Consider the following 26103-nt stretch of genomic DNA (forward strand, 5'->3'; position numbering starts at 1 on the left):
GGAGTTGTTTTAGCCTGGAATTTGTGTTCCTGGATAAGATAATTATTTGCTAGTAGGATTTTAGAGCCTCTATCCAATGAATCATTCTGTGACCCAGGAATGAGGGGTGGCATGATCTAGGAATCCATATCTTAATTAAACTTTGGAGATGCAGGCAGAAAATTCTGATTGTTACTATTTAGGCGCTAGTCATGTCCGATTCATTGGGACTTCATGAACACAGCACTGCAGCCATGAAATTAAAAGACGCTTGCTCCTTGGAGAGAAAGTTATGACCAACCTAGGCAGCATGTTAAAAAGCAGAGACATTACTTTGCCAACAAAGGTCTGTCTAGTCAAGGCTATGGTTTTTCCAGGAGTCATGTATGGATGTGAGAGTTGGACTATGAAGAAAGCTGAGTGCCGAAGAATTGATGCTTTTGAACTGTGGTGTTGGAGAAGACTCTTGAGAGTCCCTTGAACTGCAAGGAGATCCTACCAGTCCATCCTAAAGGAGATCAGTCCTGAGTGTTCATTGGACGGACTGATGTTGAAGCTGAAACTCTAATACTTTGACCACCTGATATGAAGAGCTGACTCATTTGAAAAGACCCTGATGCTGGGAAAGATTGAGGGCAGGAGGAGAAGGGGACGACAGAGGATGAGATGGTTAGATGGCATCACCAACTCAATGGACATGAGTTTGGGTAAACTCCAGGAGTTGGTGATGGACAGGGAGGCCTGGCGTGCTGCAGTTCATGGAGTTGCAAAGAGTCAGACACAACTAGCAACTGAACTGAACACAGCACACAAGGTTTCCCTGTCCTTCACCAGTTCATAAAGTTTGCTCAGACTCATGTCCATTGAATCGGTGATACCATCCAACCATCTCATCCTCTGTCATCCCCTTTTCCTCCTGCCCTCAATCTTTCCTAGCATCAGGGTCTTTTTCAGTGAGTTGGCTTTTCACATCAGGTGGTCAGTATTGGAGCTTCAGCTTCAGCATCAGTCCTTCCAATGAATATTCGAGGTTGATTTTCTTTAGTTTTGGAAAACTCTGATAATGAAAGATATTTCAGGAGAGAAATCTTGCAGCTAATGAATGTTCTCTTCTCCTCAGGGCCTATCTGCAAAATGGTGGAATAACCGGCACTTCCAACACCATGTCAAAACAAACATCTACTCCAAAGACCCAGATATTAGTGGATGCCCATTATTTCTTGTGGGAGATTTCCAACCTATCCAGGTATGTTTAGAAATCCTAAGCACTAGAAAAATGTTTCAGAAAGTGGTTCTTGGAAAGGTCTACACCTTTGTCTTGAGGAGATCAGGCTGGAGATTCTGGCTTCAAGCATGCTTTCAGAGCATCTCTTCTTCTTTTAAGTCCAGGATATAGATTTGAAATAAGTGAATCTGGTGTTGTAAGAAAAGAAGAAAATGTGGAATGAATGATCCATGATCTTAAAAGTCATTCAGGCTAAATCACTCACAGAAGGCATGGAAGTACATTCAACAAGTGCTAAATCAGGAAACACCTACATATCTAGTTATGTCAACTAATTCTAGCTGTTGGAAGAAACGAAACTGTTATTTTTAGTTTAGGTTCATTTTGATTCATTTACACATGAAACTCAGCTCAAATGCCTCATAATACACTTAGGACCTCGCCTCTAATTCAGACTTCTTAAGCAACAGATAAAGGACGGCAAACTCCAGAATGTCTCAGCTGTTGACTTTCTTAAACCTCAGCTTAAAAACCAGCATGTAAGGATTATTACCAAGATTTTTAGAGTCTGCTTTCAACATAGAAGGTATAAGGATAACCACAGAAAGGTATCTTTCCTTAAGAGGAAATGATGGATCCCGAGAAGTAAGTGCTTAGGAAGAGGCTTTGTCACCTTCTGGAAGAATTTAGGAGCTTTCTAAAAACAAAGGTAGTGTAGCTTGGTCAGTTGCTGTGTGGACTTTGTGGTAAGCAGAATTGTGTGACTTTCTCAAAATAGGTTTTCCCAGTTTGGGAAGACAACCTTCTTCCAATTAGGAGAAAAAGTCTCCTGCCAAGATATAAAGAAAAAAAGAAAGAAACCTTGACTGTAGTCTTCAGTCAGTTGTTCTTCACCATGACTCCACAAACAAGTCAGAGCTCTCTAAAGTTTCTGAACTCCTGCAGTGAATCGCTCAGTCATGTCTGACTCTTTGAGGCCCTATGGACTGTAGCCCACCAGGCTCCTCCATCTGTGGGATTTTCCAGGCAAGAATAGTGGAGTGGGTTGTCATTTCCTTCTCCAGGGATCCAACCTGGGTCTCCCACATTGCAGGCAGACTCTTTACAGTCTGAGCCACCAGGGAATCCCTGTGAACTCCTTGGCTGATCACTAAACTTATGACATTTTGACTTCTCTCCTCATTCCCTCACAGCAATGGAGATTTGTCTCACTGGAGTTCATGAGGCAGCCTGACCCCCTCCAGAAGTGCCTTCTGTAGAACTGTATCTAGTTCACATGCTGCCTCTTCACAGAGGATGGAGACATCATCACTTCTCCACCATTCTAGAGACATATCCCTCGAGCCTTAGGTTCTGTATACTTTAATTTCAAAGCAACTGCACAACACATTACTTAAAATCATTTAATCTCTAAAATTCAGTTGTTTTGCAACAAAACTAATTCTGATAAGCCCTAAATATTTCTGTTCTTCCCATTTTACTATCAGTCTTTTTACCACTTTCTTCAAACATTCATTCCTTTAACAAGTATTAATTAAATCCTCTATGGCCAGGTCCTGTTCTCATACTCTGGAAAAGTTAGACTTCTGCTTTGTATCAATACTCAAAAATCAATCCTTCACCTACATTTACCAACTCTCCAAAATTTCCCACCAGCTCCCTCTTTCAAGTTTCCTACCACTTAAATATCCAGAAGCTTGGGAGTAACTGCAAATAACTATCATTACTTTATCATCATGACATTTATTTTTATTTACAATAGTAAGAGAAAGAAGGGTCAAGTCTAATATCCAAATAACAGAAGACATATGTAGAAGGGATGATACCCAAAGAATGGGAAAAGCAAAAAATTAAACAAGACTTACAGTGTTTTAACTGACTGAACATATGGTAAAATTATAGAGGAGATTTGAATTATCATTCATTCATTAATTCCTTCAACTAAATGTTTATTAAGTGTCTTTTAGGTAATAGAGATAAGCCATTACTTCTATACCTCCTCTCAAGATATTTGCTGCCTTTGTGCATTTGGGCACAGACTAAATTAACTAAGAAGACCCCTAGGAAATGACTCAAATTGGCAGTGGTAAGATTATATATGATCATGCCTTAAAATGAGTAAATCACAGCATGAGATCCACGATGGAATTAAAGGAGGAAAGATGAAGTAGATACTAGAGGTTATGACTATGTGTTTTATAACACAACAATTCAACAAATATCTGTTAAATGGATGAATGGATACAAGCAGACTGAGCTTCAAGCAGAATTCTAAGCACATAGGTTGAAGAAGACCTTGAAAACTTATCAGAAATATTTCTCCTCCATCACCATTCCATTGCACACCAGGGAAAATATTTCAAAATGGCTCCCATGGGTATAATAATAAATGATAACAATCCCTGATGTCAAATGGAATGAACCATCCCTGCAAGAATTGTCCACATTTAAATAAAGAAAAAGGCACCATAATATTTGCTCCCCTTCAGTTCTGGTTCTTCAGTGCCTTGTTTGATAATAAATGAACTCTGACCAGATGACTCTTTCTATAGAGATTCTACACACACACACACACACACACACACACACACACACACAACTTTGAGTATAATAACAGAAGTCTACATTGTTATTTTAGTTTTATTCTCTCTTCACTCAGTACGGCAAGAAAAAAATCAAATACATCAACTACGAGAAGCAGCACCTGTACTTCCATGTGGGTGAGTCACCTTATCATCCCATTTCCTTGAAGCAAAAGGCTGTCAAGCCAGAAGGCATGACTGAAATCCTCCCACAGAGAGATGATCTGATCATGTCTTGTGCCTCAAAAAAAAACAACATTTTTTATTTCAGACTTACCAGGGTGAAATCTGAAAAGGAAAATAGAAGAGTGATTAGGCTTGAGAGAAAATAGGGTAGCTGAATAATGCTAATACCAATGAAAATATTAGAAGCAAAAATGTTCTGCTCTTAACCAAGTCAAACTGATGATAGCTCACAAAGAAAAGTTTAGGACCCCAAAATATGCTCGTCTAAAACATGCTTACTCATTTGGAAAAGAAACCCAAATTAGGGAAGATTCCAAACATTTCCTGTAGATCAGTGGTCCTCACCTAAGAGCATAGTTGCTCCCAGTGGGACATTTGACACCATATAGATACTTTTTTGATTATCACAACAAAGGTGGGCGGGGGGAATGGTACTGACATCCATGGGGCAGAAGCCAGGGATGTTATAAAAGATGTTACACAGAACAGCCCTGAACAATAAAGAATTATCTGACCCTAAGCTGCCAACAGTGTTAAGATCGAGAACGGTTGCAGATGATCTGGCTCGCCCAGACACTGGCCACCAGGGGTCATCTGTCTCCCCTGACCGGGATGGCCTGTGAGTCTGTTTTCTGAGACACGAGGCTCAACCACCACTGCAGCCTCTTCCAGTGCTAGAATCTGAGGACTGCTCCTAAGGCGGTTATTCTCTTTCATGACCAAAAAGGGTGTGGAGGACACTGGTTCCCCAGTTTGAAAGGTAACTATTCCAGCCCAGACAGATGTGTATTCACATAAGAAAAGAACTGTTGGGGTCTCTTGTCTGAACTCTCCTCCTGTGTGTAGTAAAACAATACAGCCTTAGCTTATGAGGAATGGGTGAATATTGTAGCTTCCCTGCAGAATGCCCAGCTTACAAACCACATCGTCCTCAGGAGCTGTTTCATTTTGTCATTTTCTTTCAAATGTCTTCAACTTAGTATGACAGGTACAAATGAGTCCTACTCAACCCGTCAAAGGGAGATGAAGCTTGACATTTCATAAAGGTGGCGAGACAGCTTTCATGCAGATTCCTGTAGCAGGGAAAGGTACTTCAGTATAAGCTGAGCTCAACTCTCAGAAATGAAAGGTGGGAGACTTTTAAAACACTGGGACATGCTAAAGGAAATTAGGGAAAGAGGATAAAGGGAGGGGAAGCTGGTCATGTGGTTAAGCCATGTGTGTCTTCTCACTGGCGCTTATCAAAGTCAAACTCCTTACCCTCCCAAAGGCTGCAGGACAGAGCCCGATCCTCCAAGATTGTACTTCAAAGAGATGACTCCCAAGTCCTTGAGAAAGACATTTCTGGGTCAGGGAAGATCCATCTCAGAGGGACAGAGTGAGAATTTTATAATTGTAAGTTTTCTAACAAATGAATGAAGAAAAAGAAGGTCAGAAGCCTACTGACCAGGCATTAAGTTCTTCGGACAGTCTTGAACTTTCTCATGCCAAAATTTTAAGTGGACTGGAGTCATCCCAGGAGCACAGCCTTGAACTGTTCTTAGAAACGATTTCTAGCATTTGTGCAAGTCTCTTAGTGTGTAGGGTGGACAAAATCATCTGTGCTGACAGTTTGCAGACTTTGAAAGTTTACAGGTCAAGTGTGAAGCCTAGTCAGGAAGAGGACTCCAGAGCTTCTGGCTCAAGTTTGATCAAGGAGAGAGTTGTCAAAGTCTGAAGGGTCTCCATATGACTCCTACGTGCTCCAGGAAACTTCACTGGTCCTGGGGAAGGGGCAGGTAAATAATTATCTGGCCAGACTCAGTATGCCTGCTCTATATCTGCTACCTCAACATATTGTGACAGGGCCCAACGTGAAGGATTGTAAAGGATTGAAGGATTCCAGGGACCTTGAGAAAACTTGAAAGCTCAGAGCAGAAGCCCTTTCCAGGATGCCTTCATCAAGAATGACTCAGATCTTCAAAGCTTCCCTAGTCTCCTTAAGGGAGCTTGAACCAAAGTCCTGGTTCAGCCTCAGAGACTCTAAAACCCAGCAGCATCCAGGATGTGGTTGTGGATCTCCACCTTGCATCCCTTCTCAGGGGCAATATTCCAGGGGTAGCATGTTAAGGAGATAAACTCCCACTAGCTTTCACAGGAATCATATCAGCTCATTTGTTCACCATATTCTTGGGGTTTTTTTTGTTGTTTTTTTCTTTAGTCTGGGCCCCCTTTTTCTTACCAGTATATCTCAACTTGGAATCCATTCTACTGATGTACCACAGAAGGGACTGGGAGGTGAGTAACTCTATTCCTTCTGTCGATCTAGATCAGGCTGGTAGAAAACAGGGAAATGTGAATGCTTGGTCCTTTCCAGATGCAGCTTCCTTGAGTACCAGGATATAAGATTTAGCCAGTTTTATTTCCACTAGCTTAACTTTCAAACACTTCTTTCTGCAGGACATTGCCTGGGTCAGCAGCTTTTACATCCGCTATTACATCACATTTGGCCCTTTCTATGGAATCTTTGGAACCATGCTGCTCATATATTTCGTCAAGTAAGGAAACAATAATATTCTTCTACTCTTATTACCTGGATGGCCCTCTTACTTTTCTTATCTGATCTATTTATGATTAGCAATGATCAGCAGATTATGACAGCTGACTGCATTCTTGTAACGGAAACATTTCCAAGAAAATGTGGGATAAAACAGCTGAAATAGTTGAATGAGTTTCTTGGAAACTGAATTTGCCCAATCTTGCCTTTTTTCCCACGTGATTAATTCCCAATTGCAGTATACTAGTCCCTCAGCATCTGAGCAGGATTAGTCCCTGGACCCACCTCAGTTACCAAAATTCAAAGATATTCAAGCTCCATAGTCATCTATCCAATATGTGGTTCCACAACTGTGAATTCAGGCAACCACTAATCTTGTAGTACTGTATGTGTTTACTTAAAAATATCCACATTTAAGTGGACCTGCACGTTTCTCAAAGGACAATTGCATTCTGCCTGATCACCAAGTCCTTCAAACTGTAATCCAGCTGGACATCATAATTCTTACCAAAGATAATAGGAGCCAAGTTTTTTAAAAATTATTTTATGATTAGATATTTCCCCCAAATCAAAAGGACTTTAAACTGAATAACCCTGTTCAACTTCGCAGTGTATTCCTTCCTCATGCATTTGCATTACTATCCATAGCAGCAGCGGCGGCTCCTCCGCGTCAGGCCGTTTGCTGAAGGCTTCGCACTGTGGGCGTCCCTGATGGTTCAGACGGTAAAGCATCCGCCTGCAATTGTGGGAGACCCGGGTTCCATCCCTGGGTCAGGAAGATCCCCCGGAGAAGGAAATGGCAACCCACTCTGGTATTCTTGCCTGGAAAATTCCATGCATGGAGCAGCTGGGGGGGCTAGTCCACGGGGTCGCAAAGAGCACGACTGAGTGACTTCACTCACTTTATATGCATTATCTTATTTGATGTAATCAAAAATGCACAACCAGGCAATGTAGATGGTATCAATTTCACTTTTCTGGTAAGAGAACTAAAGTTCAGAGAAATGAAATCACTTACTCAAGAGCTAATAAGGGCCAGTGGCAGTGCCAAATCACAACTTGTACCCAGTTCTATCTGATGACAACAGCCTAGCTGTTAATCACATTGCATATATGCTTAAGTTGTTGTTGCTTTAGTCGCGAAGTCATGTCTGACTCTTTGGCAACCCTATGGACTGTAGCCTGCCAGGCTCCTCTGCTCTGGGGGTTTCACAGGCAAGAATACTGGAGTCGGTTGCCATTTCTTTGTCCAGGGGATCTTCCCAACCCAGGAACCAAACCCAGATCTCCTGCATTGGCAGATGGAATTTTTACCACTGAGCCACCAGGGAAGCCTGACCTTCAGTTATCTAGGATCTTCTGAGCCTTGCACCAATGCAGACAGAAAATACTGGAGACACTGCTCTGGTACAGTAGGCTGCAAGACAGGGAGTGTGACTGATACCTAGCGTGTCATCTTTAGATATAAAAGGTCTGCAAAGATGAAAAACAAATAACCACCACTTTATTGGAACCTTTGAGTCACTGCCCTTTCCTCTAATGCTCTGCCAGATCTGTCAGTGGTTATGCAAGCCCAGTGACTGGAACTGAAACTCCCCAAGGAATGATCATATCTTCCTTTTATTCTCTTAAAGGTTTCTTGAAAGTCCCTGGATTACATATGTTACCCAGATGAGCCACATACCAATGAAAATGAGCAACGAGGAGAACCAGGACTGGTTCAGCACTCAGGTAATAATGCTGTTCTTGGGAAAGCATCCACCAAAGCATCCTGATTACCATCTGCTTACCTCAGATAATATTTATTGGGGGCTTGCAGGGGCCAGGCATTGTCAACTGTTTTGCATGTAGCTACATACTATGCTCAGAGTATTCCCACTTTACAAATGATAAAATTGAGGTATGAAAAGTTATATACCTTGTGTAAGATCACACAGCTAATAAGAGTTAGAAGCAGGTTTTATGTATTTATTTGGCCACACTGTGTGGCATGCAAGGTCTTAATTCTCCTACCAGGGATCAAAGCTGTGTTAAGCACACAGTCCTAACCAGTAGACCAGTGGGAGTTCCCTAGAAGCAGGTTTTAAACCTTGGCAGTTTGATTTCAGAACCTTTGCTCTTAACCAAGGCTTAATAAACTACAGTCATAGGGCCAATCTAGCCCAGTCTGTGTTTTTGTAATTTTATTGGAACACAGCCACTCATACATTAGCTATTCTCTATGATAGCTTTCATGCTAAAACAGCAGAACTGTGTAGCTGTGATGCAGAATTAAAACATTTACTGTGTGGCACTTTACAGGCAAGGTTTACTAAACCTGCCTCAACATGATACAGTCTTTCAACGAATCTCACACTCCTAGAATAACAGAAGGGAGAACCCTGTAATTCCCCTCATTTCATTGTATAGATGGTGGGGCCCAGAAAGGAGATTCAGCATTCTCTGACAGCATGCTGTTAACTATTAAAAGATTTGCAACCCATGCAGAATACCATTGCCTCCTAAGCCTGACACTGGCTGTGCCATGATTAAGTGGAGAATCCAGTCATCATACTGCTTCCTTCTCCATGCCCATTTCCAAATTCAGTGGACATTACACACGATAGTGGTTCTCAAACTCTTTGGTCAAGAAACCACTCTTAAAACTTATTGAGCACATCAAAGAGCTTTTGTTTGTGGAGGTTATATCCACTGACACTTACTGTATTTGAAATTGAAACTGAGAGTTTTAAATTATATATTAATTAATTTTAAAATAACAAGATAAAGCCAATAAAGGTTAACATCAGAGTGATGACATCATCCCATGTTTAATAGCCTCTGGAAAAACCCATGCTATAAGCATGCATGAATGAGAATGAAAAAGGCAAATACTGTCTCAGAAGTATTATGGGGATCATTTTGACATTGAAGTTCCCCTGAAAGTGTCTTAGGGAACCCCAAGGTGCTCTAAAGTACACTTCAAGGAACCCTGACATAGAGCAACTGCAAAAATAACTTTCAAAATGGCAACAACCCTAACAAGAATTAAATCTTAGAAAGGCACTGAATAAAAGTCACATTCATAAGCATTCTAAGTAGTCTGGAGAATCCTATGAACTTCTTCTCAATCTGTCTTTGTATAAAATAAAATACATTAGATTAAAAAGGAAGCTACTTGTATATATTAATAAATGTATTTCTATGCACAAAACCCTTGATTAAAGCCCTTGTATGCTTTATTCCTCATTCAGAAGTCCTTTAAGTCTATTCTGTGGTAATAATATTCAAACTCCTATAATTTCTACCAGAGTCCTACAATCCCAATTCCATCTGCCAAAGTCCTTACTCACGACACCTTAGTCTTTTTTTTTTTTTTCCCATTTATTTTTATTAGTTGGAGGCTAATTACTTTACAACATTGCAGTGGTTTTTGTCATACATTGAAATGAATTAGCCATGGATTTACATGTATTCCCCATCCCGGTCCCCCCTCCCACCTGCCTCTCCACCCGATCCCTCTGGGTCTTCCCAGTGCACCAGGCCTGAGCACTTGTCTCATGCATCCAACCTAGGCTGGTGATCTGTTTCACCCTAGATAATATACATGTTTCGATGCTGTTCTCTTGAAACATCCCACCCTCGCCTTCTCCCACAGAGTCCAAAAGTCTGTTCTATACATCTGAGTCTCTTTTTCTGTTTTGCATATAGGGTTATTGTTACCATCTTTCTAAATTCCATATATATGTGTTAGTATACTGTAATGGTCTTTATCTTTCTGGCTTACTTCGCTCTGTATAATGGGCTCCAGTTTCATCCATCTCATTAGAACTGATTCAAATGAATTCTTTTTAATGACTGAGTAATATTCCATGGTGTATATGTACCACAGCTTCCTTATCCATTCGTCTGCTGATGGGCATCTAGGTTGCTTCCATGTCCTGGCTATTATAAACAGTGCTGCGATGAACATTGGGGTGCACGTGTCTCTTTCAGATCTGGTTTCCTCGGTGTGTATGCCCAGAAGTGGGATTGCTGGGTCATATGGCAGTTCTATTTCCAGCTTTTTAAGAAATCTCCACACTGTTTTCCATAGTGGCTGTACTAGTTTGCATTCCCACCAACAGTGTAAGAGGGTTCCCTTTTCTCCACACCCTCTCCAGCATTTATTGCTTGTAGACTTTTGGATAGCAGCCATCCTGACTGGCGTATAATGGTACCTCATTGTGGTTTTGATTTGCATTTCTCTGATAATGAGTGATGTTGAGCATCTTTTCATGTGTTTTTTTGCCATCTGTATGTCTTCCTTGGAGAAATGTCTGTTTAGTTCTTTGGCCCATTTTTTCATTGGGTCATTTATTTTTCTAGAGTTGAGCTGGAGGAGTTGCTTGTTTATTTTTGAGATTAATCCTTTGTCTGTTGTTTCATTTGCTATTAGTTTCTCCCAATCTGAGGGCTGTCTTTTCACCTTGCTTATAGTTTCCTTTGTTGTGCAAAAGCTTTTAAGTTTCATTAGGTCCCATTTGTTTATTTTTGCTTTTGTTTCTAAAATTCTGGGATGTGGGTCATAGAGGATCCTGCTGTGATTTCTGTCGGAGAGTGTTTTGCCTATGTTCTCCTCTAGGAGTTTCATAGTTTCTGGTCTTAGATTTAGATCTTTAATCCATTTTGAGTTTATTTTTGTGTGTGGTGTTAGAAAGTGTTCTAGTTTCATTCATTTACAGGTGGTTGACCAGTTTTCCCAGCACCACTTGTTAAAGAGGGTGTCTTTTTTCCATTGTATATCCTTGCCTCCTTTGTCGAAGATAAGGTGACCATAGGTTCGTGGATTTATCTCTGGGCTTTCTATTCTGCTCCATTGATCTATATTTCTGTCTTTGTGCCAGTACCATACTGTCTTGATGACTGTGGCTTTGTAGTATAGTCTGAAGTCAGGCAGGTTGATTCCTCCAGTTCCATTCTTCTTTCTCAGGATTACTTTGGATATTCGAGGTTTTTTGTATTTCCATACAAATTGTGAAATTATTTGTTCTAGTTCTGTGAAAAATACTGTTGGTAGTTTGATGGGGATTGCATTGAATCTATAGATTTCTTTGGATAGTATAGCCATTTTGACAATATTGATTCTTCCAATCCATGAACACGGTATATTTCTCCATCTTTGTGTCCTCTTTATTTCATCAGTGTTTTATAGTTTTCTATGTATAGGTCTTTTGTTTCTTTAGGTAGCTATACTCCTAAGTATTTTATTCTTTTTTTTGCAATGGTAAATGGTATTGTTTCCTTAATTTCTGTTTTCTCATTGTTACTGTATAGGAATGCAAGAGATTTCTGTGTGTTAATTTTATATCCTGCAACTTTACTGTATTCATTGATTAGCTCTAGTAATTTTCTGGTAGAGTCTTTAGTGTTTTCTATGTAGAGCATCATGTCATCTGCAAACAGAGAGTTTCACTTCTTTTCCTATCTGGATTCCTTTTACTTCTTTTTCTGCCCTGATTGCTGATGATACCTTAGTCTTCTGAATTTGAGGGCTGATAGTGACTTAGCCCTCTCAGATCCTATTCACTTCTTCATAGCTATTGCCTTATCTATACTTCTTAGAAAAAGGTCTTATTTCCTTTATAATTGTAAGGTCCCTGAGACCTGGGACTTATTTCTATCCCATGGTTTGTTACACAAAATGCATACTCAATGAGCACTTGTTGAATGATGGGTAAATAAAAGAGTAACTAAATCTCTTGTTCGACACGGGCCAATTTATGTCTAATGTAAGCTTTCCCTTTGCAGGAACAGTCCTTTTTCAATGACTGGTTCACTGGGCACTTGAACTTCCAAATTGAGCACCAGTGAGTAAGAGAAATAGTTCACGATAAAGGGCAAGGGCTGTCACTAATAACTGTCCTCCATATAGTCCAGAGTGGAGCACTAGACTCACAATCTTAAGGGAAAAGAATGAACCAGGATTCTCTAAAGGATGCTATTTTTCAATTAACAACAATGATAGATAAGGGAAGAAAGAAATGAAGGAAGTGTCACAATTGTGAGTAAATGGAGTGAAATCTTGGAAAAGTATCAGTGACTCAGTTTCCAGATTCCTATGGGCTTAGGAATTGGTGATTTCTTTGCATTTGCTTTGTTGGCAAAACCTAAGAAAAATCAGGACACTTGGGTAACCAACTTGTGTTCAAACTTAACTATATTATAATTCAAATATTTACTTATCTGTGTCTTTAGAGCCAAGTTTCAGTTAAATTCAGTTCAATCGCTCAGTCGTGTCTGACTCTTTGCCACCCCATGAATCACAGCACGCCAGGCCTCCCTGTCCATCACCAATTCCCAGAGTTTACTCAAACTCATGTCCACTGAGTCGGTGATGCCATCCAGCCATCTCATCCTCTGTCATCCCCTTCTCCTCCTGCCCCCAATCCCTCCCAGGATCAGAGTCTTTTCCAACGAGTCAACTCTTTGCCTGAGGTGGTCAAAGTATTGGAGTTTCAGCTTCAGCATCAGTCCTTCCAAGGAACACCCAGGACTGATTTCCTTTAGGATGGACTGGTTGCATCTCCTTGCAGTCCAAGGGGACTCTCAAGAGTCTTCTCCAACACCACAGTTCAAAAGCATCAATTCTTCTCTGCTCAGCTTTCTTCACAGTACAACTCTCACATTCATACATGACCACTGGAAAAAACCATAGCCTTGACTAGATGGACCTTTGTTGGCAAAGTAATTTCTCTGCTTTTTAATATGCTGTCTAGGTTGGTCATAAAACTTTCCTTCCAAGGAGTAAGCGTCTTTTAATTTCATGGCTACAATCACCATCTGTGGTGATTTTGGAGCCCAAACAAATAAAGTCTGACACTTTCCACTGTTTCCCCATCTATTTCCCATGAAGTGATGGGGCCAGATGCCAAGATCTTAGTTTTCTGAATGTTGAGCTTTAAGCCAACTTTTTCACTCTCCTCTTCCACGTTCATCAAGAGGCTTTTTAGTTCCAATTCACCCTCTGCTATAAGGGTGGTGTCATCTGGATATCTGAGGTTATTTCCCACTAAGTTTACAAAATAACTAATGAAGTGGAGTCCCTGATGCAATTTCTACATGGTTTCTGGAAATACTTTACCAATGGGTCAGTTACAGAGAGGAAATGGATAGTTCACACCTTGATGCAAGTTAAAACATTGAGAGTCAATTTCTCCAGAGTATCAAAGGAGAGGCTTTCCACATTCTCTTTGTCTAAGCCATGTGAGTCTATGATAGTCAAAGAAGGAACAAGACCTTTATTTGTTCAAGGAATTTTTTTCACACTATTTCTCATATTAGGGCTTGAAATTTTCAGCAAAACAAACAAAAACTCATAGTTTTATTAAAGGAGAGGTTTACATCCAAGACTGTCATTTGGCTGACTAATGAAAACTTGGGATTAAAAACCCATCTTTCCTCACATTTTAGTCCTTTCCTGGGACTTTTAGCTATTTACCATGACTTAATATGCATTTATCTATTCTTGCTAGGGAAGTTAGAAAGACAGAGACTAAGACAGAGATTAGTAGGGGCCAAGTGGGCTGTTCAGTATCTCCAGGCCTCTGGGTAGTTCTAAATGGCAGAAAGTTCTAAATGGTATACTTTCATTGGATCAAGCCAAAAATAAACAGTTAATGGAGGCAAAATATATTTTCTTAGTTCTTCTTAAACATTTGCCACCCACAAGGCTTGTAGAGGGTTAAGAGCTGACTCATTTGAAAAGACCCTGATGCTGGGAAAGATTGAAGGCAACAAGAGAAAGGGATGACAGAGGATGAGATGGTTAGATGGCATCACAGACTCAATGAACATGAGTTTGGGTAAACTCCAGGAGTTGGTAATAGACAGGGAGGCCTGGCATGGTGCTGTTCATGGGGTCGCAAACAGTAGGACACGACTGAGCAACTGAACTGAACTGAACTGAACTGAAGGGATAAGATGAGTCTGCCAGCAAGTTTTTTAACTTCCCAGAACAAAAGTATTGTGAAAAGTCAAGGTTGGGTCTGCGTGGCTGATATCATTTTATTTTGTAAAAGGGGAAAGGGAACTTTGGGTTTCTCCTTAGGTCTGAGAAGTTTTATATCTCCTCTCTCTGTTTCCCTAGTCTATTTCCCACAATGCCACGCCATAATTATCACAAGGTGGCACCTCTGGTGAAGTCACTGTGTGCCAAGCATGGACTGCCGTATGTGAATAAGCCCATGTTGAAGGCATTTGGAGATATTGCCAGGTAATAACAGTCCCACAACCCACAGCTCTCATTTCCCTTCACTGCTGGTCCCCAGACTCTTCACTGCTTTATGAATCATTCAGTCAATAGCTATTTATTAAGGAACATCCATGTGCCCAGCATGGACATGAGGCTCTATAAGGAACAACACTAACACAGAAATGATAACAGTAATTCCTACCATTTACCTGCTGCCTTCTAGGTACTTCTTAGTGAAAATGCCTTGATGCCCTACTAAATTTCAAGCTTCTTATAAACCAGGGTTCTGTATTATTTGTCTTTGTATCACCCACAGAGCCTTGATATGCTTTAGAACTTAACCAGTGGGAGGGACTCTCAAATCATCTGGTCCAGGGTTGCAAACTAAGATGCTTGCAGGGTCTGATGGGACAGGCAGGGGTGATTCTTCCTATAGGAACTGAGGATCCATACTCATCCTAAAGCATTCACAGTTCCATAGAGAATCCTGTGCTCATCAAATTAACAGCCAAAGCCTTGGCTGAATTTTTTTTTTATTTTAAGATTAGGAAAAGGAAAAACAGTATCTTATTAATATGAATAAATAAGCCATCAAGGCTAGACCTGGTCAGATCTGATCCCTGAACAGTGATCCATCTTCACTTTCTACCACTGCCCTCCTCCTTTCCTGTCCTCCAGATATCTGACCTCCCTTCAGTTGCTACATAACTCCCTGCCCCTTGCCATGACACATCCTTGGTCACCTTTTCTTCTACCTAGAATAATCTTCCAACCTGCCTTCCCCCTCCTGTCACCTTCTCAAGTTCCATTCACTCTCCAAAGCTCACCTGAAAGGTCTTTTCTTCATCTCAGTCCTCCCTTGCCCCCAAGACTAAACCTGTCACATGCTTGCTTCTCTTCATGTCTGACCTTTATCACAATCATGATTAAATAGCATATTGGGTAATATGTGTCTCCCAGTGCAGACCAGGAACTCCAGGTGGACAAGACTCTCATCACTCCTATTCACTGCTGTATCACCAGAGCCTAGAAAAATGTTTCACTTTATAAAGTAGGAGAGGTAGGTGGATACAGGATGAGTTGGTTTATAGTTATATGGTTTATCTTATAGAGATTCAGCAGAGCTTTTTCTTTTAATACTGGAGAAAAGGAAAGTGATGCTTTGGAGTACAGAAAAGCATAAAACAAAATCTCAGTCTCCTCCATATAGAAAATGTGAACTCACCTTCTAAACCATAAGTCAGTGTATTTGACTCCCTCCACTGGGCAAGATAGAAAGAGGTCTTTCAGATATAGCTGAAAATGACAATGTTGTAAAGTATTAAGTAAAAGAGCAAATGTTCCATGAAGTAGCTCCTTTGACCTGAGTCTCACCTACTCATGCTTTTGTCTGCTCCTCTTGCAGGGCCCTGAAGAAGTCCGGAGCCCTCTGGAAGGAGGCTTACTGCACGCATCCAGAAATATAATGCAGATGTGCAGGTGCTAAAGAGAAAACCACAGGCCCCAAAAGTGTCCCTTGTGCTAAAGTCCATGATACCAAACCTCTTCAATACCTGACATAATTGCAGTTACAGCCTTCCTCAGAAATGTTATCTTAATCAACTAGTCTGGAATTTTTGGGTAGGCAATGTGGTGGTGATCTGTTGTGTTTTACTCCTGCCCCATTCCTGCTCCTGGCCCAGAGAAAGAAGATATATATATATCTCTGCATGATAAAACCCTTGTAATCCCCCCCCCCCCAAGAAAAGGTGTCTGCCCTGAATATACTTTGCTGATGGCTTCCTTGCCCCTCCTTTCTTCCTATAAAAACCTTCCATTTGCAAACCCCTCAGAACTCCCTTCTGCTTACTCACTGGGATATTGCTTGATTCAGAAGTCATTGAATAAAGCCAATGAAGTCTTCAAATTTACTCAATTGAATTTTTGTTTTTTTAACAGCTTGTTCAATAAGCTTCCCAGAGGAGGACACTCAAGGCCTATTACTTTCACAACTTCCCAGATCACTGAGCATGGCGTTAGAATTCAGATGATCAATCCTGTGGATCATGTCTGCCCTCTGCTCACTGGCCACATGAATAAAGAGGGCTTAATTGGGCAGGCTTCCATTTAAACTAAATGACTCATGAGAGTTATGTTACAGTCCTACCTGAAATTCTTCAGTGGATTCCCATTGCTCTTGGAATAAAGTTGCAATCTGCAACCTGGTGATTGCCAACAGCCTACCAGCACTGGCCTTCCTCCAGGAACCCTGCCCCACCTTGTACCACTCCCTCCCTCAGCTTCAGTGCCAGGCAGCCAAAGTAGGCACAGGGAAGAATGTTTGACCTCAAACAACACCCAAAAACTAGGTCTCCATACCGCCTCCAGGGAACCAAAGGGTCAGGACATGACTGGAACTTGAATGCCAGAATCTTTTCAGAAGTGAAGGGTTCTCCATCCTAGAAATTCCATGTTGAAACTTCAACCATATCTTATCATAAATGGACAAGTCCCAAAGCCCACTAATTGAAGCCTGCTCCACCAACATTTCTGCCAACTAATACATCCTCCACAAACTCATAATGTTTGACCAAACCCCAGATCAAAGACACAGATTTGAGCTCTTCCCACGGCTGCTGTCTGTGGGGTCGCACAGGGTCGGACACGACTGAAGTGACTTAACAGCAGCAGCAACAGCAGCATGTCTCCTTGCCAGTTGGCCTCAAAATAACACTCTTCTCAAAAGCTGGTGCCGTAGTATTGCTTTCTACGTGCTTCAAGCCGTGAGCCCTTTGCTTGGTAAAGATTTCAGGGAAGCCTCCCCATTAATTCAAGGCCTCCTTGTGATATACTCTGTAGTAATTACTAGAGGTATATTTTACATCCATTTGTGTGATTCCTTAGTCTTCCACTGTAACCTGCAATATCCATAAGAGTAGAGACTGCCTGACATGATAGAGACACTCAATGAAGACATGCAGAAGGAAGGAAGGCAGGGAGGGAGGGAGCTGGAGGGGAGAAAGGAAAGAGGGAAAGAAGGAAGTGTCAACTACAAATTGGCACTTGACAGATACCTCTACAAGGAATAAATCAAGTGCTGCTGCAGCTGCTGACGTTCAATACCCTCTGAAAGAAATTTAGAGTGGAGAACAGGAATGAGGCACTCTGTGCTCTTGGAAAAACTGGCAGGACAGGTCTTCAGATAGTTAGATATTTTCAGGAGAAGATTTTATGAGCCTAGTTATTACATCTGTTCATATCCAGAAAAGCACTAAACTCATTAATGGCGAATTTGCTCCTCATGACTAGCAGCAAACCTCTGCCAAAATGTGTGCATGACTGCAGGTTCCCCCTTCACTAAAATCATATATGACACTTACCTTATCCCCTACACTGAGTTTTTTTCACAGATAAAAAAACAAAACTGTAAGTCAGGCAGCAGTTCCTCTTTGGAGCAGTTTCTAAGAGCTATCAGAAATGCTCTCTACCAGGCTGGAGTCCTCATTTTGCCCCAACAAAACTTAACTCACAGCTCTCACATTGCGCCTTTCTTTCAGGTGACAGGAGGAAGGAAGGAAGAGAGGGAGGAAGCAGGAAGAAAAAGCTGTGTGTAAATGTTGCTGTTGTTCAGTCGCTAAGCTGGGTCTCTTTGTGAGCCAATGAACTGCAGCACACCAGGCTTCCCTGTCCTTTGCTGTCTCCTGGAGTTTGCTCAAACTCATGTCCATTGAGTCAGGGATGCCATCTAATCATCTCATCCTCCATCCTTCCCTTCTCCTCCTGCCATCAGTCTTTCACAGCATCAGGGTCTTTTCCAATGAGTTGGCTCTTCAAAATAGGTGGCCAAATCCTGAAGTTTCAGCTTCAGCATCAGTCCTTCCAATGTATATTCAGGGTTGATTTCCTTTAGGCTTTACTAGTTTAATCTCCATGCTATCCAAGGGACTCTTGACAGTCTTCTCTATCACAATTGAAAAGCATCAATTCTTTGGTGCTCAGTCTTCTTAATGGTCCAAATCTCACATCTGTACATGACTACTAGAAAAACCATAGTTTTGACTATACGGACCTTTGTTGGCAAAATGGTGTAAATGTAATTACTTCTAATTAGAGAGTAAGATGAATTTAATCAAATTTATGAGCAGCATGTCTATATTCTAACTGTGAATTATTAAAATTCTTAGCAATACTTATGAGCATCTACTAAGCAGTAAGTACTGAGTTGCACCCTTCATAAGTATTATTCCATTTAGTCCTCACAACAGCTAGAAAGGGCAAGTTTTATAATTAATCTCATTTTATAGATAAAAACATGAGGCTTAAGGGAGACCAAGCAACTTGCCTGATGGCACAGGTAAGTTGAGTATAGTCTCAGATACAGGGATGTCTGACTCCATAGTCAAAACTCATTAACATTCAAGAAACCAAAAGTAAAGGGGAATAAGTTGCATTACAAGTCATGAGCAGTGGGCACATCTGAACTCTAATAGCTTTCCTATAGCTGATGGAATAAGCATGAAAGTAGTTATCGTTCCACCTCACTAAGAACAGCCACCTGGGGAGGGGGGGGATACAAAGAACATATGACAGGCACAGCAGCAGCATAGTAAGAATGACTGTTAGCTAGTCTCTACTCCCCAATCCTTAAATAGTATTATTCAACTCAGAAGAATTCACTGGGAGAGAATCAAGCAGAGATTTAACCTTTCAGCAAGGGACAGACACTGCAAAAAAGCATAAGAACAGAACAGAGAAATGGATTCGAGATTTTGGGATAACATAGCATGAATTCAACCTGGGAAAAGTTCACTTTCCCTGTGGCTTTTCTCTGATACTCTATTTCCTTGAAATAACCTCCCTCCTTTGATAAAATCAGGTAGTGAAAAACTGCCTACATTTTCAATCGTGCATTATATAAGGGTGACTGATTGGATTAGAAGTCAGGAACCTTAGTCCTGAATTTCAGCTCCTCAGTACCTACTGTGAAATTGGCCATGTCTCTCACACATTGCCTCGATCTGTAAAATAGGTGGGTGCATAATATTACCTGGTCTATTTGCATCATAAAGTAAGGCAAATAGAATACTTTCATAAGCCAGGAACACTCATTCAGATGCTGGTTATTATTAATGTAATGAGGGTTCCTCCCATCCTGGACCCATCAAAATTAAGAGCAGCCAGAAGGTCAAATAGATTCACAGGACAGAAAGACACTGAACCATCTTAAAGATGTGGAGGGCACATTTCCTTCATGAGAGGATTATGAGTCACAAGTGAGACAATGATTTCTCCTATTACAACAGGTAACACCTGGGAGTCACCTTCCACTTCTGACTTTACTCAGTCCCCTGGAACCAGCAGCCAGATCTCAAGCCAGAGGAATAGTGAGCCATGGGCTCTAGTTTTCCCAACTTCCAATTAACCATGTGAGTGCACAACTCTCTAGTGGAAATCATACCAAATATATCACTTGTTGCTTAAACAATATGTTGTAAAGGATTTTTTGAGTATTTCCCTGTTAATCATCCACCTGAAGGACACAGAAAGTATAGATTAAACATAAACACTCCTCAGAGGAGGAATATGTGTATGTTAGTCGCTCAGTTGTGTCCAACTCTTTGCAACCCCATGGACTGTAGCCCACCAGGCTCCTTTGTCCATGGGATTCTCCAGGCAAGAGGAGGAATATACTCAGGTACTTTTTCCCACATTCATTTATGAATATTTGCATAAAGACAGTCATGTTGAAAGAATTTACCAGTGAACATATACCTGTTCAGCCATAATCAAAATTTTGAAGTTACACTTTAGTAAACTGATTCTATTTTATATCTATCCATCTACCTGTCTCTCTATCCATTAATCTATCATTTATATGTGCTTCAAAGTAAATTTCCAGGATCTTATTTTTAATACTAAACCTCAGATTATGCAAAAAACAAAGTTAATCTCTCATCTTCAATAAAGAATTGTGTAGCAGCTTCATCTTTAAGAAGTTTTATTGGAATTTTGCTATGTGAAGGGAATATAACATGGTTAACATTGTGCAAAATAAATTAACTCAGTATAAACCTTCTTGTGCAAACATTTATCCTTCATTATTTATTGAGCACTTCAATATTTATTGAGTGCTTACCATGTGTCAGACTTGGACCAGTTGAATGTGACCCAGAGATCCAGGAGCCCAGGTTCTTGAAGCTTACAATCTAGTAGGAAAAAAATTAAATAAATAAATGGAAGAAAAAACCAAGATATTCACATCTGAAGAAAACAAAAGGGTGTTTTGAGAGTGATAAGCAGGGACTAATCAAAATAAGGAGGGTCATGGAAAAGTGACCATAAGAAGAATATGAAGGAGCCTGCAATCAGATTCTGAAGGAGCACTGGCATCAGCCAAGTGCAAAGGCCCTAAGGCAGGAATAAGCTTCTGTTCAAAGAACACAGCAGGAGGCCTGAATGACAGTGGAATAGTGTCCCAGTATTTCCCTCAATATTACTTCAACTTCATTTCTTCAGTGTATTTTGCTTTGGCTTTTCAGAGGCATTCAAAAATAATTTTCTAGATAAGCAATAAGGACAAATTTTAGAGCACAGGAAATTATAGCCATTATCTTGCAATAATTTTAGTGGGGTATAAACATCTATTTCTGCTTTACTGACTATACCAAAGCCTTTGACTATATGGATCACAATAAACTGTGGAAAATTCTGAAAGAGATGAGAATACCAGACCACCTGACCTGCCTCTTGAGAAACCTGTATACAGGTCAGGAAGAAACAGTTAGAACTGGACATGGAACAACAGACTGGTTCCAAATAGGAAAAGGAGTATGTCAAGGCTGTATGTTGTCACTCTGCTTATTTAACCTTATATGCAGAGTACATCATGAGAAATGCTGGGCTGGATGAAGCACAAGCTGGAATCAAGATTGCCTGGAGAAATATCAATAACCTCAGATATGCAGATGACACCACCCTGTGGCAGAAATTGAAGAAGAAATAAAGCGGCTCTTGATGAAAGTAAAAGAGAAGAGTGAAAAGGATGGCTTCAAGTTCAGCATTCAGAAAACTTAGATCATGGAATCCGGTTCCATCACTTCATGGGAAATAGATGGGGAAACAGTGGAAACAGTGGCTAACTTTATTTTTCTGGGCTCCAAAATCACTGCAGATGGTGATTGCAGCCATGAAATTAAAAGACACTTACTCCTTGGAAGGAAAGTTATGACCAACCTAGACAGCATATTAAAAAGCAGAGACATTACTTTGTTAACAAAGGTCCATCTAATCAAGGCTATGGTTTTTCCAGTAGTCATGTTTAGATGTGAGAGTTGGACTATAAGGAAAGCTGAGCACCGAAGAATTGATGCTTTTGAACCTTGGTGTTGGAGAAGATTCTTGAGAGTCCCTTGGACTGCAGGGAGATCCAACCAGTCCATCCTAAGGGAAATCAGTCCTGGGTGTTCCTTGGAAGGACTGATGTTGAAGCTGAAACTCCAATGTTTTGACCACCTGATGTGAAGAGCAGACTCATATGAGAAGACCCTGACGTTGGGAAAGATTGAAGGCAGGAGGAGAAGGGGAGAGAGGATGGCATCACTGAATCAATGGACATGAGTTTGGGTAAACTCTGGGAGTTGGTGATGGACAGGGAGGCCTAGCATACTGCGGTTCATAGGTCACACAGAGTCAGACACGACTGAATGAATGAACTGAACTGAACTGAATAAACTGTAAAACTTCTGGAGCATCATGATGTACTCCTGAAACTAAAAATAATATTGTGAATCAACTATACTTCAATAAAAAATAATAAAAGTATTTTCTATTATTTGTACAGGCATAGTTTTCTCTGGGAAATCTTCCCAGATTTAACTGACTAGGTTATGTCTCCCTTCATGAGCTCTGCATCCTCTGTGCCTCACTTATACAATTTATTTCTGCCTGTGCAACCACTGAAAACTGAGAACTCCATGAGGGTAGTGACCACCCTGTGTATTGTTACCATTTTACCACCAGGCCCAGTCCAATGTTTGTCAGTGACCAGGTATTCAATAAATGCTTTAAAGAATAGTTAATTGTTCTTCTCTTGACAAGCATTCCAAAAATTTCTTGTCATTGCTGCCTAGAATCCAGCTGTAATCCTGATTCTCTCTGTTCCATATGGAGGTTAAAAAATAATACTAACACTCCTAAATGAAAGGAATTGTTAAAGTCTGCAACTTGGAACTCTTTGCTTAGTCAATTGAAAAAGGCTGCACAAGAGTGACTTTGGTCTATGTCTCAGTGGAACAAACCCAAATGCTGACTCACACCAACTGAATCTACATTCTGACACATGTTTTTTTGCAGGAAGGAACCAGCAGAGCTGAAGAGATGAAAGAGTAATGCTGCCCTGAACCACAATGTGGAGTTTTCAGCTCTAGATTTGGATTCTCTTAATAGTTATATATCTATTCCTCACTTACTCTCTGATCATGAGCGAGCTCCTTACTTTCTAGAGATTACCTCTTCTTCATAGATAATCGATTGAAATACAAGGAATTATTTGGACTATTGGAGAAGGAAATGGCAACCCACTCCAGTATTCTTGCCTGGAAAATCCCATGGACAGAGGAGCCTGGTGGGCTACAGTCCCTGGGGTCACAAAGAGTCAGACAGGACTGAGCGACTCCACCACTCCACCATAAAAAGGCAACATATGTTAACGAGTTCAGTACTTTGCCTGGCACTGGTGAGCTTCCATGGGCTACTGCATCAGCTTTCTAACTGTTCTCATTGTTTACCCTCTTCTTCCCCTCACCAACAGCTTTGAACCTGATGTCCTAGCTATCTGGACCTCCCAGATATTTGCACGATGTGTACATATTTATTATACCGGTCCCCTTCTATCTAATCGAACTGATACATGGAATCCCTGTTCTCTCCCCCACTACGAGAGTCTGTTATTCCCTAAGCACTAACCTCTTTTATTTCCTTCACAGTATTCAACACCATCTGAAATCTTTTGTTATCTCATCTCTCTGGGCTATAAGTTTTAACACAGAAACCTGGCAAATGACTGAGCAAGTCTATATCCTTGCTCTTCATAAAATTTAAGGAGAACGGGAAAATAACATCAGCTCCTTGAGAGCAGCGGTTTTGTTATAGCTCTAGCACCAGAGTTGCTCTGAGGGCCTGTTCAGTAAAAACCTGTTTCTCAAGGGCTGCTGTTTTTGTTTTTTTTTTTTTCTTTTTCTCACCTCTCTTCAAGCCACCAAACACATCTCGGAGCGGTCCTGCAGAGGGTACAAGGTCCAGGCCTGGCTGGAATTTCTGAGGGAAAAAGCCACCAGTGTAGTGGTGGCCGCCGTATTCCGAACCTGAGACGTGATGGGCCTTTGCCTCCATTGCACCGTCCTACTCCTCTCCAGAGGCCGAGGCCGCTCCCCTGCACCTCTCCGCCTGCAGCCCCCCTTGCCACCAGGCAGGCCAGCTGCCCCCGCTGCCCATCCGCGGCCACCCTGGAGGTCACAGGCTGACTGTGGGGTGAGCCCCTGGCGCCCGCCGCCTCAGACGCTGATCCCAGTTGACGGCACCTCCGCTGTCTCTACGCGGCCAGGGCCGCCTCTCCCGCCTGCGCGACTTGCTCCACTGAGAGCTGGAGGACGACTGCCGGATCGGCTGGTACTTCTGACTGGCCGCTTTCTGCTCTGGCACTTCTCTGCTCTGGGCGCGGAGGCCAGGAGGCGGGCACAAGCTGGGGCAGCCCTGCTCCACCGTTGGCAGCGCCAGTAAACCCCTCCCCCAGGCAGGAGGCCGTTAGTGAGTAACTGACGACCTGCGACCGTTAGTGGCCCCCTCAGCCATTGGTTTCTGCCAGAGTAAGCCCCGCCCCCTTCTATAAACAAAGGCGCCCACATTCTGACAAATGGAGGCTGGCTCTCTGACAGGCGAGGCTGCCATTTCTCTGTCAGTTATCTTTCTGACCAGAGCCTTTATGCCTTGTTCCAACAACTCGTCTCCGGATTCGTTGGCCTGGAGCAACAAGCATAACAAGTTCGCTTGGGCTCCTTTAACCCAGCCCTGTCCAAGGGAGTAGGCCAAAGTGCAACGAACCTTGTACTGGGGCCAAGGTGCGCTGGAGGCACGTGGACTGTGGACACGCTAGTGTTCCGCCCTCAAAGAGCGGATAGCTTTACTAACAAGACTAAAATAGATTTAATAGAAAGATAAAACTAACTGGTCAGAGTGATGTCGGACACACCGAGGGGAGGGGCGGGAGGCCGCGTCTGCGCGGAACTTGCCAACATCGGAGGGTTCAGGGTTCCAACCCCAGGAGGCGGGGCGAAGAGAAGCCTCCTGAGGCCGCAGTGTGCAGCCGGGACCGGAGGCCAACTTGGCTCCCTCTCACTGGTCCTGGAGAAGCTGCTGGAGAAGCCCTGGCCTGAGGCGCGCCGCGATAAAGAGAAGGAAAAGCTGGCGGAAGAACAGGCCGAGACAGCCAAGGGCGAGTCTGGAAGCAGACCTTGGCAGGTGACTGCGAGACATTCCACCCGCTGTCCGTGGCCCCGGACGGGTTCCTGCTCGAGAAGGGCCTCCCCCAGGCCGCAGCCACCTGGCTGAGAACCTGTCGCTGCCCGTGGCCGAGCTGGAAGGGAAGGAGTCTCTTCCAGGGCGTCCCCGCTGCTCCTCCATCACCCTCTTCAGCCCTCAGAAACCTGTCCAGCTGAGGTTGGTGCTGGGTCTTTGGCAGGACCACCTCCCATACGAGGAAGCCCACTGCCTATGGTGGGCTGCTGGTGAGCACACACCCAGTGAGGCCCGGCTCCTGGAGTGTTGGGGTCGGGGGGAGGTCCTGGTGGGCACACAGTGGGGAGAAACCGTCTGCTCCCCAGCCTGCAGCACAGCCCTCCCCTCCAACCTGGGGACTCCAGCGTATGTCACGGCCACGGCAGCAGCAGGCAGAGCCTTTGTGTTGGTTACTGTGCTGCAGGTGGTCAGGACAGGGCGGCGAGCTGCATTTTCACGGCTGCTCGCCCATCCAGCTAGGTAAAAGATGAATATAGCCATTTAATACTGGAGATTACCAAATATAAGAAGAGGAGGCAATAAAATATGAATTTATAACAACTTTTTGTTTGTTCAGCCAGAGTCCCTGCCAGGGCATCTAATGCCTAGAGGAGAAAGGATTTGAATTCTGTAGAATCCCTCAGCAGTTGAGCTCAAGAACATAAAAAGAGCTCTCTAAAATGAGTTTGAATTTTATCCCAAAAGAATAAGGAGTCATGGAAGGAATTCAGTGAGAGAGGGTGAAGCTGTTGCCTGAATATCTACCATGTAGGCAAACATTGTAGTAGTTGGAATTTGACTGCCCAAATCCTCACTGTACTTAACAAATAATCTACACTGGACTTGTGAATGG

At 42.2% G+C, this 26103-nt stretch overlaps 1 long non-coding RNA gene across 1 annotated transcript; it reads right to left on the reverse strand.

Moving 5' to 3' along the window:
* Window positions 1-3826: 3826 nt before the first annotated feature.
* LOC139034242 (uncharacterized) lies at window positions 3827-20880 on the reverse strand. The gene is made up of 3 exons (XR_011486663.1): window positions 20836-20880; window positions 6194-6286; window positions 3827-5045 (listed from the first exon to the last, which is right to left on the reverse strand). It is a non-coding gene; the product is annotated as an uncharacterized lncRNA (long non-coding RNA).
* Between the last annotated feature and the right edge of the window lie 5223 nt (window positions 20881-26103).

This window comes from Odocoileus virginianus, unplaced genomic scaffold (genome assembly GCF_023699985.2).
Source record: "Odocoileus virginianus isolate 20LAN1187 ecotype Illinois unplaced genomic scaffold, Ovbor_1.2 Unplaced_Contig_70, whole genome shotgun sequence".
Lineage (NCBI taxonomy): Eukaryota > Metazoa > Chordata > Mammalia > Artiodactyla > Cervidae > Odocoileus > Odocoileus virginianus.